Here is an 18,156-nt window from a genome sequence, read left to right as displayed (position 1 = left end):
GTGACAGTGTGTGATGTGTGACAATGTGTGGTATCTCCACATCTGGGATTTGGATGCACTCTACCTTCTGGCAAGTCCCCAAGGAGACTTAGAAAGTAACTCTGCTTTAGAGATGTCTTTACATCTTGACTGCTTTTTCCATCCAGGAGAGTAGCTGAGAGAATCAGCTTTTTCCTCTGTGTAGCTCCCTTCCCATCAGCCGTGAAGAAAAATGGGAAAAAATGCCTCTGTTTAGATTTGATGAAAAGAGGAATCAGAGCTGCCTTGTTGCTCTGACTAGTTATAATATAAAGTGGCCACTTGTGGAGTTATTTTTATACCTATTTCTAAACTAGTAGAGATGTTTATGGAGGAGTGTTTCTACTGTAGTGATAGTGTGGAAAAGTAAAAGGAACACCAGACTTTCTGATCAAGGACCTTGGTGGAATCTCTGATCTCACATATTTCATGTAGCTGTATGACACTGCTTTGTGATTTTTAGCTTGGTAATATTTGGAAAGTCCATAAATCACAGTGAACCATCATTCTTTTATGTGTAAGATGGGAATAAGAACCACATTACTGATGTGAGAAGTAAATGTGATATCTCGTGATCATGATGGTGTATGACACTGTTCAGTAAATGGTAGCCATTAGTTATTACAGTAAGTAATCTCTGGCTACAGGTTCAGAAAATGGATAGCATGTAGCCAGCTATCTCAAACTGAGTTTATTCTTTGTTATGAAAAAAGAACCCACAGATTTCTTCTCAGCGTAAAAGATTTGCATGCTTCTATACCATGTGTTATTTCGGAAAGAATAAAAGATTGGAGGTATTGATACTTATTGTGTGATATACCTTTATGATATTACATTTTTCATACAACATGTATTAATACCTTCAAAGCTTTAAGAGGACACACTATTTGTCCTTAAATATCACCCAAGTTTGGGTTTCTGAAAGGAGTGTTTAAAATCTAATTCTTAGTGATAGAAAAATGAATGGATGCCGAAATCCTGCAACAAATTTATCAGGTGCATAAATAATTAGTTGTGGATTTATACTGTGATTTAGGAAAATATGCATATGGTTATGATTTACCTAGAAGGAGGATGCAACAAAATATTTTGTAGTTCTATTTTTCAAAATATCATAAATAGTTGGAGAACGTGATTATTAGTCATATACTAACATTTTTCAGAATATTAGCATCCAAATGAAAATGTTCAGGTCTTATTAAAATATTCCAACTTTAAGACCAAATCCTTTATATGAAAATTCATCTTTTGTGCCATCTATTCATTCCACATGAATATTTATTGGGTCCCTGAATTTATAATGCTGAGAAAATGAGTTTCCAAGTTCATAGTTGTGGTTTAGGTGGACTCCAAATTATTTCACCACTGGAAACAGTCGGAATAGCGGATAGCTGGACAGGGATGGTATTTAAAGGGTAACATGTGTTGACGTCCATGGTGTGACCCTGTCCAGCTGTCCAGCCCCAGCCTGCGCTACTTTTGTCCTATATGATCCAGATATAGCTCTCTTTAACGTAGCCCTATTATATCTTGATCTAGTTCTGAATATAAACCATCTCTCAGTTCTTTATATAGCAATTTGGGGGCAGTAAACTTCCCCAAGGTCTTTGAATACTCTGCTAATGCATCTTTCCTCTTATGTCTGCCTTTCTGCATTTATGGGAGTCCCGACATTGTGAATTTCACCTGTCCAGCAAAAATATCGGAACTCCAAATTCCTGGCTTCCTTGCATGAAGAAGCAGATCCGTGTCGAGGACGACTAATCAGACCTACTCTCAGTAAACCATCAGAAGTTCTGGACGGTGCTTTACTTTTTGCTGTTGTGACAGGAATAGAGACGTCTGGGCTTTGGTGCTACAGTAGCTGTTTTCCAGTGGTTAGGAAGTCAAGTTCTTCACACCAAAGTTACATCAGTGGGCAGGAGATATGGTGTATCCTGGTCCTGGTGGGTCAGCAGAAACATCACCAGCTGCTACTTTGTTGTTTGGGTTTGGGTTTTGTCCTGGAAAGCTTTGTCTCAGAGCCTGGCTCTCCATTCTTCCTGACAACGTTGTAAGCTACCTGATAGACTTTCAGCATCTTCCGGTTACCAGCGGGATTTAGCTTCTGTTTCCTGGAACTGTGAAAATTCTGTCTGTTGAACATTCCCAGTGCAGCCCTATTTAAGAGAGGCTCCTTCAGCTATTTTTTTTTTTTTTCCTTAGAGTGTTGTTTTGTTTCCTTCTTAGCATGTAATGCAAGTTCCAATTATTTATTGACTTGATTTTTATGTCTCCAAGGGACTGTGAGTGTCTCCAGTGCTGAGGTAGCCACCTTTTTTTTTTTTTTTTGAAGAATTTATTAATTTATTTGACAGAGAGATCACAAGTAGGCAGAGAGGCAGGCAGAGGGAGAGGGGGAAGCAGGCTTTCTGCTGAGCAGGGAGCCCCCGGGGCTCAATCTGAGGACCCTGAGATCATGACCTGAGCTGAAGGCAAAGACTTAACCCACTGAGACACCCAGGCACCCCCTGAGGTAGCCTTCTTATGCACCATTGTATCTACTGCATCAGGTAGGTTACTTGACATTTAATAGTCATTCAATAAGTGTTTTTAAAGCAATATGTGGAGGATATGAAAGCTTTCATTTTTCTCAGCTGGTATTGTTTGCCTTGTGAAGGAATCAGTGAAGAACCTTATGTTTTTCTGACTTAGTCTGATTTTTCCAGATTAAACAGAGCCTGAGGCAAAGGCCTGTGGTTTCTACTGGATCAGGCAGTGCAATCCCAGGGAGCAGAAGTAAGGGACGAGGAGAGCTAAGTAGGTCTCATGAGAGAATCAATGGAAGGATGTGCTACTGAGTTGACTGCCAGTAGGTGAGTCTTGACTATTTGATATTTGATCATTTAATGAGACGTTCTATCATGTCTCAGGACAGTCCACTGGGAGGGTGCAAGAGGCAGGGATTGATCATCAAAGGTACCTCCTGGAGTGTTAAATTTCTCTCCCTTTCGGGTTCACCTATAGGTATTCAGAAGCATCCTAAGCCCTCAACAGGGGAGCACCAGGACAGCACACAAGAGCACGCAGCACTGGCAAGAGGAAAGGTACATGGTAAGGTCATGCCTGAAGGAAGAGTACTGTAGCTCTCACAGAGTTTCTGGCTGTACTGACAGCTCAAACGAAGAAAGGCAAAATCTAAGACCTCCATAAGAGATGACTAACACACTTTTTACTTCCCAGACAGTACTTTGGGGGAAATAGTCGGATTGATATCTTGCTCTAAGCATAAGTGAAGGACATTCATGATGTTTTTTGGTAAGAGTTGAGTCTCCAGCCAAATGGCCATGGAAATGGCTCCTGGTAATTTTTACCACAGATCTAGACCTCTGACCCCTTTCGATTAGTTCAAAGGTGAGCACCTTGAACTTGAAATCTGTGGCAACTAGAGTCTCATTTTGGTGACGTGAAGCTGGGAGTAGAGGAAAGAGGATTCTTCTATTACTCTGTAACATTTAAAGGCAAAAGCTCTCAAATAAAGTATGCTTATTAAATAAAATCTGAGGCAGTGGCATTCTGTTCTGCAAAGTTAAAATAACAGCTTCGTGGGAGCACCTGTAACTATGTAAATGGAAAGCAAAGACAGTGAGAGCAACGCTAAACATATTAGCATTCCATTAAGTTAATATCTTTGCACCTTTCTTCCCTGGAGACATAAACCTTCAGAACTTAAATGGTTTTCATTTCCTGTTCCGATACCCTCCCAGTAATTAGGTCTTCAGAGTTGCTCTCCTAAATGCTCCTACTTTTCAGCATCACTCATGCTCTTTGGCACATTTTTTGTTGACCCAGGATCAGGCTGACCCAACCAATATGTGACCCAACCACATATCATTTTTGGTATTTGCCTGCATTGGTTTTTTTTTTTTTTTTTTGAACAAGAAAGCCATACTCATGGAAAAGGTATGCATATGTGTGACATTTCTCCTAATCCAGGAGTTTTCTTACCGTCACAAAATTTCTCTAAAACTCTGCTTGTGAAATACAATTTGTGGATAGAGATATTGTTGTCTTGCAAGTCTAACAGGTAGCTTAGTGGCAGTGCTTGTGATTCTATAAATTGAGAAATAATGTGTAAACAGCAGTCAACATATAAGGATTCCATCAAGTTAATTATTTTTCCAGTTTCCAGTTTCTCTTTTAAATAATTTTGACTGCATTCCCACTATTAACAGCTAAACACATAAAAAATGCAGGCTGTTCAAGACGATAGTATTTTCCTGCATTACTTTCTCACTTGGCCTAGCATTGTGATGAAGTATCCACACTTGTGTCAGAAATATGTAATCTTATTTCCTCCACTTTAAATTTTCCTATTACATTTTAAATTGCATTTATTAAGCCTAAATTCAAATATTCAAATCTGTCTCAGAAAATATAGCTCAACACCCTTGACATAAAAAAAAAAAAAAAACAACAACAACAACAAAAAAAACACCTCCCACAATTCTCTAAATGCTTGCTAGATTCCTTTTGAGGTGAGGTGGAAAAGTACATAATAATAATAGTAATAATTATTTACTGCTTCAAAAATATTTACCAGTTATTAGGGCAATGCTGGTCTGAATGAGAATATACATAGAATAAAACAATACTATTTTTTCCATGCAGGCATAATAATTGGATGGTAATCTGATTACAGATAACAGATTACAAGAATGTCTCTGGATTTAGACAAACCTGCATTTAGATTCTGGTTTTGCAATTAATATGCTTAGCTGACTAACATGTGACCTTGAACTCTGTTTTCTCATCTTTCGTAGATTCCTACCCTTGAATAGTAGTTGCATAGAGTACATGAGATAATGGAGGTTTAGGATTTACTGAGCATTCAACACACGACTGCCTAGGAGAGGTGTTATAGCTTAGTGATTAAGAAAAGAAGTTTTAGATTTTAATAGAACTGCCACCTCCTACTGTTCCTGTGATCTTGGGCATGTCTATTGATTCACTGAGATTTAGGACCTCAATTGTGGAACGGCGGCTATGATACATATTTCACAGGGTTTTTTTCTTGGGTAAAATTCATATATGATAAATGTAAAATACTTAGCACAGTATCTGAGAAGTGGTAAGTACTTAATAAACACTAGCTATAAGAGACTCAACTTCATCAGAAAGGATACCACTACTTATATTGTCATTTCTTGAAAATTTTGTTAGGGTACAATTTAGATTATACAATTCCAGTTGTTTACTTAATGTAAGTAAGGAGAATTTTCAATATATATCACCAGATATAATTGATAAAAATGTACTTTTTATTTTAATAACTGATATATTAATAAGGTAATAGTATCTTCAAGACTTGCACTTTTTCCACTGGACAATTGGTTTATGTATATATATTTATACCATACCTTCCTTTTTGAGAAGTACTTAAAGAAAAAGCGAAAAAATTTCATAACATTCCATTTTATAAACTTTATTTTAAACCATGTCACTCATTTGACATGGTTAAGGAATAACCATAATTAGGTTATTCTTAATAACCTAATACTCATAATTAGGAATATTCTTCCTTTTTGAATCTTTATCTCATTTTTCATATATCTGCCTCATGTTTGTTATTTCTGCTAAACTAATACTCATTTTTCTTTGAAAAACAAAAGAGAAATCTTAAAAAAGCCAATATAAATATAAAATAGTAATATATTTTGGAAAGTGCAATATCTGATATTGCTCTTTTTTAAGATTTAATGTATTTCAATATTTTATCTGGATGATTTATTTTGGTAGCATTTTCCCCAATGCTGTGGAAGCAACTTTCTGGAACAAAAATCACTGATTGAGGGATTATAACCCTTATTTGTAGACAAGTCTACTTTTTCACTGTTCTTAGGACCTAGAGAAGCCTATATTCCTTCTTAGTCACAAAGACCTGTTGTCACAGTACAACAGAAAGTGTGGAATTTGTCAAAAATGTGTCTACTTTGTGAAAGACCCCAGGCAAGCCATGATATTACTTTTCTTTAGAATCTGCAATTTCAAATGTTTAAGCAGCGGTGGAAACCTATGCAGAAATACCAAACTTACAAAAGCCTGTTCTTGTGTAAAATGACTGCTTAATATCAAAGATACGTGCTTTTATGTTTGTGTTCTAATACAATCTAGCAGAGATTAGGAATTTGGGAAAGGAATAGATGAGAAAATGTCTGTGTTTGTAAATTGAAGGAAATTTGTGACTATTAATGGATATTTATCCTATAAGATGAGCTGTTAATTGTTTTTTATAAATATTTTTATTAAAAGTTATGAAATCTCTCTATTAAACAGATTATTTATGTGAGAAAAGTGTGTGTGTGTGTGTGAGAGAGAGAGAGAGAGATTGAGAGAGAGATGTCTTTATGTGTGTGTATTTCTTTTGTGTGCATATTACTGAGGACTCGGTATGCTCCAGGAGCTCTGGCAAATTCCTTACGTACATTTTGTCTTTGGACCTTCATGGTATCCCCGTGAGACAAATGTTCTTCTTTGCTCCATTTTATAGATAAAGCAACTATAGCACAGAGAGGTTAAATAACTCAATCTGTCATACAGCTTGTAAGTGGAAGACAATGTTTGACTTTAGTCAGCCCAACTTCAGAACTCCTGTCCATAGCAACAACGCTAGAATCTTCAGAAATACGTGACCTGGTTCAGGTCTGTGGGCAGTACGCCTACTTCAGTGTCAGGTAAGTTATTCTTGTCCTTTAGTTTTTCCCTTAGACATTCAAACTGTGCATAAATCATCTTCATAAAAGTAAAATAAAATAAAATAATAGAATAAAAATTTATTAAGCAATTAAATTAAGTTAAAAGACTTAAACTCTTATAGCAAAGGCAATATTTGGTAGAGCTGTACAGAGAACATCATAAAATCATTATTATGGCCATTCTGCCAGAGAAACTTCCTCTGGTAGTTTCTGCATCCAGGAAATTTTCAAATTGGAAAGCACATTTTTTGTAACAAAAACTGGGAGATACAAAGCCCCCCCCCCCTTTTTCCCACCATTAAGTTCTGCTAGATGTTGCACTGAGCAGAGAGAGAGAGGGAAATGAGTGGGTAGGTAGGGTTGAGCTAGCAAGACTAGCTTGTCCTAGAGAAAGTGTCAGATATTTATGACTTGCAAAAAGCTGTGCAAAGAAGGAACAAGCTTTAGAGATTAAGAAGTATAGTAGATGAAGATACTTCATATGATGCTTGAACTTTAGCACAATTTAGAGACTAACAATTTTTGTTACTAGAGTTATATTCCTTGACAGAAAAATGTCCCCTTCTGTTCTGATGGGAACAAAACAAGGTAAGCATCAGCTATAGAGAAGATCAGCTTCAAAAACTGAGTCTTGGTGACAACACAAGATGAACCAGCGTGACATGAGGCAGATATAGTGTCACTAATCCCGTAATGAGGAGGGACTGATGATTAGGTCAGATCACAACTTGGTGCTCTTTAGCTGAACATGAAACAATTCATAGAATATCTGTATCAGACTAGGCCACTCTACGATCATGATGGATCAAAATGAAAACAAGATCATTCAGTAATCATGTCAAAACATGTAGAACACATGCACCTTGACCAGAACAAGCTAAGATGAGTGATTGCTACTTCTCTACTAGTTATATCTTTGGCTTCAATCTAGTCTTCTCTTCTTCTCGATAAGATGTATTAAGATACCTAATCACAGAATTACTCACAGTTCCTGACAGCAGTCAATCCAGAGCGACATCAAACTTCCTTAAAGCTGCTCTCCAATTCATAAGTCCGAATTCTATGAAGTGTCTTCTAACACACTCTACTGGTCCATAGCTCCCTGAGGAGTGTTCTCCCTGGCTACAATGTGCAATCAAATCCAACCTATCCAACCACGGGTGTATTCTTGGTGGTCATTGACTGGACTGCACTGGCAATAACTTGCAATAATGACATTTATGCTGAAATTAATTCTGTGAATGCATTATTTAAAATTTGCCATGGCAAATAACATAAACTCATTTGAACTAGCTTGAGCAAAATGGAGATTTTAAACAATGGAATACATGAGAGGCTCAAAACACACAAAAACTGAAAGTGGGCCTAAAGAAGTAACATCTTTTGGATGTTGGATGGAACAACATCAAAGGAGAAATTTGATGTCAAATTAGGAAGTATTTTCTCTCTCTCTCCATCTTTTATCAAATTAGGAAGTATTCTCTCTCTCTCCATCTTTTATCTCTTTCTCATATTACTCATTGAAAATCATTTTGCCTCACCTCGCTCTTCCATTTTTATTGCAGAATAGCTTTTCCTAGAATAATATGGCTTCCCTCAGTTGTTAAAATAGATGTTATACTTCAGGCACACACAGAGGCTAAAACCAATACTTACACGATACTTAGTCACACGTGGATCCTTAATGGCTATCTTTCAGTTTCTTGTCCTTGCATCAAGTGAAAAAAAGTAGGCCTGGCTCTCAGCTTGGATCACATATATTGTGGTTGAATCAGCCTAAAAACCTAACTCATCTCTGAATCCTACTAATGATGGATCATGGGCTAGGAAGATTGACTAAGAAGTGTGAAGTGTTGATTACATATCATTTTTATTCCATAAACTGGTTTTAATCTCAATTAATTATTTTGCTATCTTTATGATCCCTAATCACAAACCAAATAAATGCATAATTTTACAGATTAATTTGAGAACTGAGATGATAGTAAATAATAACCATGGCTAACGTTCTAGTGCCTCCAATGAGAAGAATTTTGGGGGGTGTTCTAGACTACTATAAATTTCTTTCAAGGTGCACAATGTATTACTTATTCATGACAGTACCTATAAGTTTATACTAAAACAATAGTAAGACAACTTTTAATGTTTAAATCATTGTTATGACCAAGTCAAAAAATTTTAGTCTTTTTCTCACTAAGTATTTAGATAATGATGATTAGCTGTCTCTTTAATCTCTGATCGTTGCCCAAGAATCTCCTGCTTACCATGTGACTGACTTTAGGATATAGCTGATTCATGATAATGAAAACATTATGGAAAATCTCATCCACACAGATATTTATAAATAAAGTTGATGTCTGTGTAAAGCTAGGAATTTTTATTGGGTAAAAATTAAATAATTAAAAATTAAATGGTTTCAGTTTGTTTATCATCTTTCTCAGCCCCTAAATGCTAGGTTCCATGAACTCAAAAGTCATGCACAAAACGCATACATTTATGGAAAATTGTTTAGTTGATGTTTTGTACTGAAAAAGTGTAGCATGATATTTTATTTGAGCATGTAATGAATTTGGCCCATATAGATATAGCCTTGTCAATAGTATAAGGAATTTTTAGTATGACTTACAGTGGAAAATACTGTTTTGATTGGCTTAAGTTTTCAGAGAGATATTTTGATATGATTATACATTTAAGTGTGTTATTAATTAAGTGTTCTATCTCTTACAAAAATGATGTAGTCTATACAATAGATTGAAAGTCATACTGAAATAGATTAACACTAATGAAGACTGGATTCCCAAATAGTCCATTGATATTCAATATGTTCTGGGAGAAAAGATTTCTGTATGACAATATGCTTAGGGAATTCTATACACTGTTTCTCTCTGTTTGATATTCACAATTCATTAAAAATATATTGAAATTCTGTGGCGAAAGATTGGTCCAACTTTAACTTGGTATTGTAAAAAATCCTATATCCATGGAACTCTTTATTTGTGAAATATCTTGTCTTAGAAAATATTTGAAAATGGTTTTACAGGAAAAGTCAGTTTATTCTTTATTGTTTTTTCTTCTAGTGACCACAGAATTTCTTACATGAGGGTAGATAATGTCTGCATTCAAATTTGAAGGAGGATATTAAGATAATTAATGGAATAATGCATATAACATGTATTGGCTTTCTGTTCCATTTTAGATGAACACATCTAATTGAATATTTTATTTCTGATACTAAGGCCCTAGAGGCTTTCCTTTCTCAGTTCAGGAAAAATTGAATTCAATAGCGGTCAATGTCTTCCCATTTTGGGCAAGAAATGGTTCTGAGCACTATTAGAGATGGAGGGATAATAAGACATTGATTTTTGTCAAATGGAATTTTACCATCCAGCAGAAAATCACACTCGTATGCATGTGTGTGCATGCACACACATACAAACACACAGATGTTTATTATTTTATGATAAATTATGAAATATGGTGGAACAAAGAGTGGACAACATGTATAGAAGTCATAAAACATGCAGAATAGGAGATACAGACTTCTTGGAAGGTTATACAAGAAAGCTTAACAGATTTGAGATTTGAAATGGATTTAGGATGATGAGGATATAATTTATAAGGCCTGTTTAAAGACAGACAGTTTGAATAGAAAGAGCAAGCTTGAATGAGGTCAGAGAAACAGGAAATACTGGTTGATTTTCAAAGAGTAGTGAATCTAGTTTGCACAAGTTCAAAAGATGTGATATGATACTTGATAAAACTGGAAAAATAGTTACTGAAATATTCCAGGAGATCTACAATTCTAAGCAAAAGGATTTAGACATGGATTTTTATACTGTAGATAATCTGATATTGAATAACCAATTGAAAATTTAGATCCAGAGGTTATCTTTTTGAATAAAAAAATAACTGCCTTATGAAGATAATTCAGTGCATAAGAGATAGGATACATGGAGGGATGTGTAAGCTAGAGATAGAGAAACCCACTTTGAGTTTGTATCAATAACTCAGAAGGGAATTGATGGAGGCCTGACTTTCAGTAGTGAGAACATGGACCTGGAACATGTATGGGAAACATTTCAAAGATGGAGCAGGGTCAGTGATGAAGGAATAATGCAGGAGAATGAAAGGGTCTGAAGAAACACTGAGGTGGGTATGAAAGCCTGGATCATCAGGAAGGATGTCATGGACCTAGTGGCCTAAGTCAGTGAACCTTGTTCTTCCACTTCTAACTCTTGCTCTCTGACAGCAACACTGCCCTCATACAGATAGGGATCATACTCATTCCAGGACACCTGGGATTCTGTATTTATCTGTGAAAACTCTGAGATTTTGTCTAAATGACTAGAGGAATGAGAATGCTATCAACTAAAACAAGCTGGAAATGCAAGAATGAGGAGGAAAAGACTGGTATTTATCTTTGACTAAGTTCCTACTGTGAGCAGGAAATGATCCTAGGTCTAAGAAAACAAAAAGGTATAGTCTTTATTTATTTATTTGACAGACAGAGATCACAAGTAGGCAGAGGCAGGCGGGGGAGAGGGGGTGGAGCAGGCTCCCTGCTGAGCAGAGAGCCCGATGCGGGGCTCGATCCCAGGACCGTGGGATCATGACCTGAGTCGAAGGCAGAGGCTTAATCCACTGAGCCACCCAGGCACCCCCAAAAAGGTATAGCCTTATACCTTAATATTTTTTACAATTCTACAATTTTCCTAGATAGGAAATAATCTAAAGAATTAAAACCAAGATGTTGTAGTTTCAATTAAAAAGAGGGCCTTAGAGAATAAATTCTTCAGAAGTTTAGAGAAGATATCAAAGGGAACTGGTTACTAAAAAATCATTTGCTGAGATGAAAGTTGGTCTTCTATAGAAGGGCAGAACTTAGCTAAGCACAGAAGAGTGGCGAGAACATTCTAGGTAAGGAAACTGTGAGTGAAGACAAGGACTCCTTGTGCGTATATGAGTTCATGAATTTATCTACCCATCCACTCATTTAATAAAATTTCAGTGCCTACTCACACCAGGTAAAATCTGTAAAGAATATTTGGAAACAGTAAAGTTAGACGACTTGATTGCAATGATGATTTAAATCCAACTAACATCTGCTGGGCACTGTGAGAGACGTTTTCCCTACTCTACTGATCTAATATTCATAATATTTCCTTAAATATAAGGCACTTGTAGTGGTGTCTGGGTGGCTTGGTTGGTTGAATGTCTGACTCTTGATTTCAGTTCAGGTCATGATCACAGGGTTATGGGATTGAGTCCCACATCAGGCTCCAGCTGAGTGCAGACTCCGCTTCCCTCTCCCTCTGCTCCTCTACTCACGTACTCTCTCGCTCTCTCTCAAATAAATAAGTAAATAAATAAATAAATAAATAAATAAAATCTTTAAATATAAGGAACTTGTAGTTCAGAGCAATTCAGAAACATGCTCAAGATTAGATATAATACTTTCTCAGGAAAGAAAATCACATCGATCACATAACCTGACTCTCCACAGTTCACCTGGAGGTCTTTCATGCACTAACTCTGGGTGTTCGGACTCCATCATTTTTAAATTTGGACATTTAGAACAGAGCAAGATCATTGCAGATATGGAAGTTAATTAAGGGACTTGTTTTGTTCTGAGACTGCCAGGGGGCATGCTAGTTCTATATCTCTCTTAGGCACTTGAACTTTTGTGTCTCCTCCATCTAAAAATAAACCCCTTAAATATAATATTTTATAACTGTATTGGTATAAAGACATGTATGGTCTAAGACTCCCTGAAGTTCGATATCATGTGCTACCTTGACAGTTTTTGAAATACAGAAGGCGGCGAAGGGCTTCACCATAATTTCTGCTCCCTACTCTGCTCCCATGGACAAAGTCTGCACCCCCCACCCCCAAATCCTCCATCAAAGAGCCCAAGCGTCACTCTCGTTTATCCCTGAGTAGTGGATTTCAGTTCCTGGCCAGCCTGTGGACTTGTTCAAACTAGCCAATTACATTTTCCTGTGGGAACCAGGGGACACCTGACCTCTTAGTATTATAAAACCTCCACCCAGAGCCCCCAGGTGTTCACTGTGCTCTGAGTGCACCTCTGTGGGGGTCTGAATGGTGCAATGCACTCCTCTCCTACGCTGGGAGTCTATGTGACCAGTGAACTCTGCCTCATCTGTCCAGGGTCAAGTGTCTCATTTTTGGCCATTGCCAAAATTTTAGGTCAGGAATCATTCCCTGTGCAATGGGATAAAAAGGAGGTGATCAAAATAACATGTTAGTGTTATATATTAAATCATTTTCTTTGACTGAATTCATTTTCTAAATTCTGTTTTAAAAAGTATAAAACATTTTCATGCACCCTGAAAAGCCTTGTGGGCCTACTGTGTACCTGATTTGGCCCTGGTCCAATATCAAAGTTTTTTATATTAGAATTCTCTCTTGTTCTTTTAACCAATATAAACTCCTTTCATCTCACATGTTTTCTAAAATAATGGAAATAAGAATGTCCCCCCATAATTTTTGTCAAGAAAGAAAGCCATTCTACACGAAACTACTTTTTTCTTTCCTCATTATAACTAATATAACTAGACTTATGATCATCTTTAAAAAGTTATTACCAGATGCTTTTAAATGATTTGCTGAAATAGAACCTGAATGCTGAGGCAGGAAGGGCACAGATAATATACTTTAAATCATTTTATGAGCTATAAAACACCACGAGAGTGTTAATATGTCATTCTTATCTGGGTCAGTGATTTTTAAACTATGCTCAAAAAGCCATATGGGTTCCTCCAGGGTGTCTTGGGGGTTGTTGGAAGGGCAGGGAGTGAGGGCAGGTATGGAGGGTGAAATCAACAGGATTCTGCCCCATCCTCTGCCCCTTTGTCTTGTCTCACTCCCAGGTAACCAGAGCAGCTCTGCTCTCCTGTGTGACTGATCACAAAAGATTTTATCACCAGCAAGGATCCTGCTGCACAAAATGTTTTAAAATTGCTAACCTCATTTGTCCCCTACTTCCTATATCTACCAGGGAATAGTGAAGCTGAAGTTAAATTCAATGAAACAAATTAATGTGAAAAAGAACCAGCTAATTTATTTACTTTTATTTATTTTATTTATTATTTATTTTTTTAAGATAAATAAAACACATTGAAATCTCAAAAAAAAAAACCAATTACTAACAACTTTGGTAATAATGACATATGATTAAGACAGAGGGATGATGTGGTAGAAATACTGATTTTTGTTTTCCCTGTTTAAAGACGAACATAAGGATCTTGAGGAACCTCTGGACAGCTTTTTGAATTTAAAATTTTGCAGCTTATTATTTGCATCAAATACACACAGGAACGTATTTGACAATGTCTGCAATTTTGCAGGGTTACCATCCTTATTAAGATGGAATCCTTTCTAACAGGTAGCCTAACTCCCCTTGGCTCTTCCTCCAATCCTTTTCTCTCATCTTGCTCTAAACGCAGATGAAAAAACACCAGTTATCATCCTGTCCTTCTTATTTTAAAAGAATAATTCCCTTAGAGTTGCCTTTTTTCCCAAAAGGAAATCCCAGTTTTCTCAGCCTTTCTACATAGCTATTATTTTCCAGTTCTTTAAACATCCCTTTGATTCTTCTGAACCCTCTACATGATCTTTGTATGCTTGTTAAGAAGTAGATTGATAGGGGTGCCTGGGTGGCGACCGACTTCTGATTGCAGTTCAGGTTATATATAACCTCAGGGTCGTGGGATCAAGCCTTGCATTGGGCTCTCTGGATCAGCCGGGAATCTGCTCTAGATTCTCTGCCTTTCCCTCCCACCCCTCATAGCTTGCTCACTTTCTCTTAAATAAATAAATAAATAAATCTTTAAGGAAAAAAAAAAGGCAGATTGATAAGTCTTTATTGAAGATGCTGGTAATTTTTAAGGACAACTTCCCCTACACAAAACAATGTTTTCCTTGTAAGAGTCATCAGTAATTTTTTTTTCATTTTCTATAGACTAATATTTTAAATGTTCTGCTTTAAATTTTTTTTTTTTGAATGTTGGAATGATATCCTAAATAAAGGTAGTCATCAAAACTCGTTCCACAATTAGATTTTATAATCAAAATGGTATTAAGTTAATAAAAGGCACAATGACAAAATGCTCGCGTCATTGTGGAACAAAAGAACAGAACACAGCCAGTAAAATGAGGCTCACCTGTTTCTAGATGTATTGTTCACAGCATAATTAATACTCCCAGGACTGCAAGGATTCTGGTATGGTTGTGGCTTAATGTGACCCATGGGAGTATGTATAGCTCCCATTACCTGATACAGGTGCTTTTAAAAGGTTATGGGATGATTGGATGGTTTTAAAAAATTCAAATTCAGTTGCCAATGCACTAGCAGGAATGTGGTTTGTAAGTGATTCCTGATTCTGATCTTGCTGTACTTTAAAATGTCTGCAAATACCAGAACGGTTCTTGTAAATTCTAAATGAAAAGCGTTTCTTCTCCAGGCCACACCAACTGAAGGTCACAGTCCAGGTGCAGAAAAAATTCTTTGGTTTTCCTTCTCCTCAAATTGCATGACGTACCCCAGATCCTTGTTAAATATACCTCTAAATCGTTTTATGATTTCATAAGGCTTGCCTTGAGTATGGTCCATAGTAAGACTCTATTCTATCTCGTGACGTCTAATATTTTCTTCCTCTGCTCTTTTCATTTCTGGAGGCAATTTGTGTGTGAGGCAGCTTGTGCTTCCAGGGATGCAGCAAAACAGCTGTGAACATGCGAGATCATGAGTGTTCAACTAGCTCTGAACGCACCGCAAACTCCCCCATGCAGGCTCCTGCCCTTGCCAAAGCTGCCGTCATCCAGACACTTGCACCAATGGAAGCAAACTAGACATTTCCATTCTTTTCTGTCTCTAGGCAGTCAATGTTCCTTTGTGAGCTTAGAGGATTAGTTCTGTTCCGTTTTACTCTCTCCTTTATTGTAGACTGCTTGTACTAGTGCTCCGCAGGGGCACCTGCAGAAGCTGGGCAGATAATATGATGGCCAGATTTTTTACTGTATTAAAGGCAAAACCTTATTATACATCTTGACGTCTTTCTCCTAGGTGAGTTCTACCCCAGAAGAGTATTCAAACAAATAGAACCTGGGTAGCCCAATTTCTCCAGTCCTTTCCTAGACATTTCTCAATCTTAGCATGAATACAGCTTAAGATCACTTGGAATCCCTGGTATAATCTTCCAATTACATAACCATTGATGCTTTTAAGCCACTGAAAATGTCTACTTTAATTTCAAAGAACACTTTCTTAAGTGATATCCCAATACTTTTAAGCTTGGCTTCCAGGGGAAATAGTTGCCCCAAATTCCTAGCATCAGTGAGCCAGGCTTGGTGTTCAGTTACATTATCCTCCCTTTTCTAGGGGAACTGATAGTACTAACCTGCCTCTTCCTATAAACACAGGGCTCTTCCAGCACTGTGTCTGTTCCCACTAGCACTCTGCAGCAGGTGCTGCTAACGTTACGTCTTATTCCTGAGATCACCTGAGTTTACCTGCCTCTGTAGTTCACAATTCCAGGCCTCTGTTTGGCTTAAAAATAATTTTAAAATTTTCTGGTGCAACATTTAAATGACCTAGTTGAACCACGGTGCAGAAACAGTTTCAATGACATTCATTTTAATTACTTTCAGTACATTTAAATTGCACAGTATGAAATTGAGTTGCTCCTCAGCCTAATATTTTTTTATGCAGCAGTTCCAGGATGGGTTTCTATTTCTCTGGGCAAATGTTACAGTTTTTGTTTGTTTCAGCTGTAATTCCATTTTTACTTGTTTTTAAGGAAAGTAAATGGACTTAAAATTTTCCCTTTCTTGAAGTTTCATTTTCTCATAAAAGGGAAACCATCACATAAAATTTTCCAACTGATACTGTGCCATGTCTGAATTAGATGGGTCCAAAGAGGCCAGATTTCCAAGGAGAAACAAAGAATTTTTAAAAGAGCTGAAACATTCATGATGAGCATAGTATAATGCATAAAGAAGTTGAATCACTATTTTCTATACCTGAAACTAATGTCAACCACACTCAGATAAAATAATAAATGTCAAACAAGAGCTGAAAAGTTGTTATAAGCTCTCAATGTATGTTATATATTTAAAGAATATTTTTTCTCTAGAAAGATATATTAAGAGTGCCAGTTTGCTAGTGAAAGAATTTAAATAAAGATTATTTTGAGTCCTAAATACCCCCCCATTTACCTTAAAGAAATTTATAAATTTAGTAGAAAACAACAACTAAAATCCAAATAATATCTTTTCAGTGAGGACATGGCATATATTTGGTGGAATAAATTTTGATCGTTGAATATACTTTCAGGTGTTTCACTGAACTTTCATTAATAACTTTTTCCCTGACCAAAGGCCAAGCCATAAATCCCCCATAATATTACTTTTTTCTGTCTATCAATCCTGAAGGAGTTTCTTCTTGTTTATCTCAAGCTGCTTACTTTGCTATTTCATACCTGGAGCCTTTTGCTTACCTTCTTTGGACATGATAATCCATACTCTGCCTTTGCTTTCCTTTATTATTATTTTATTTCTGAAAGATTTTATTTCTTTGAGAGAGAGGTATATATAGAGAGAGGGAGAGAGAGGGAGAGAGAGCGCGTGACTTGCACTCAGTCTGGTGGGGGAGGGGCAAAGCGAGAGGGAGAAGTAGACTCCCCACTGAGCAGGGAGCCTGACCAGGCTGGATCCCAGAACACTGAGATTATGACCTGAGCCAAAGGCACACACTTAACCTACTGAGCTACCTAGGTGTCCCTCTTTCTTTTCTTTCTTTGATCTTTTTTTCAATTGGTCTCCTTTTCCTCATCCCCCCTACTAGGCCACCTTCTCTGTTTCTAAAAATCTATCTCAGGTCAGAGCTCCAACTACCTGCTTACTTAAATGAGATTTTAGATGGTTATTACCTTAGGATAAAAATCTACCTAGAATATACATCTTTATCCATTTATCTGTTGATAGACACTTGGGTTGCTTCCATATTTTGGTTATTGTAAATAATGCTGCAAAAAGATGTGGGAGTGCAGATATCTATTTAAATTAGTATTTTTTTTAAATAAATATCCAGAAGTGGGATTGCTAGAACATATGGTAGTTCTTTTTTTTTTTTTTAAAGATTTTATTTATTTATTTGACAGAGAGAAATCACAAGTACACTGAGAGGCAGGCAGAGAGAGAGAGAGGGGGAAGCAGGCTCCCTGCTGAGCAGAGAGCCTGATGCGGGACTCGATCCCAGAACCCTGAGATCATGACCTGAGCTGAAGGCAGTGGCTTAACCCACTGAGCCACCCAGGCGCCCCGAACATATGGTAGTTCTATTTTTAATTTTTTGAGTAAACTTCATACTATTTTCTATACTGGC

This window comes from Mustela nivalis, assembly GCF_964662115.1.
Source record: "Mustela nivalis genome assembly, chromosome: 4".
Lineage (NCBI taxonomy): Eukaryota > Metazoa > Chordata > Mammalia > Carnivora > Mustelidae > Mustela > Mustela nivalis.
Note: the sequence above shows the minus strand (reverse complement) of the source record.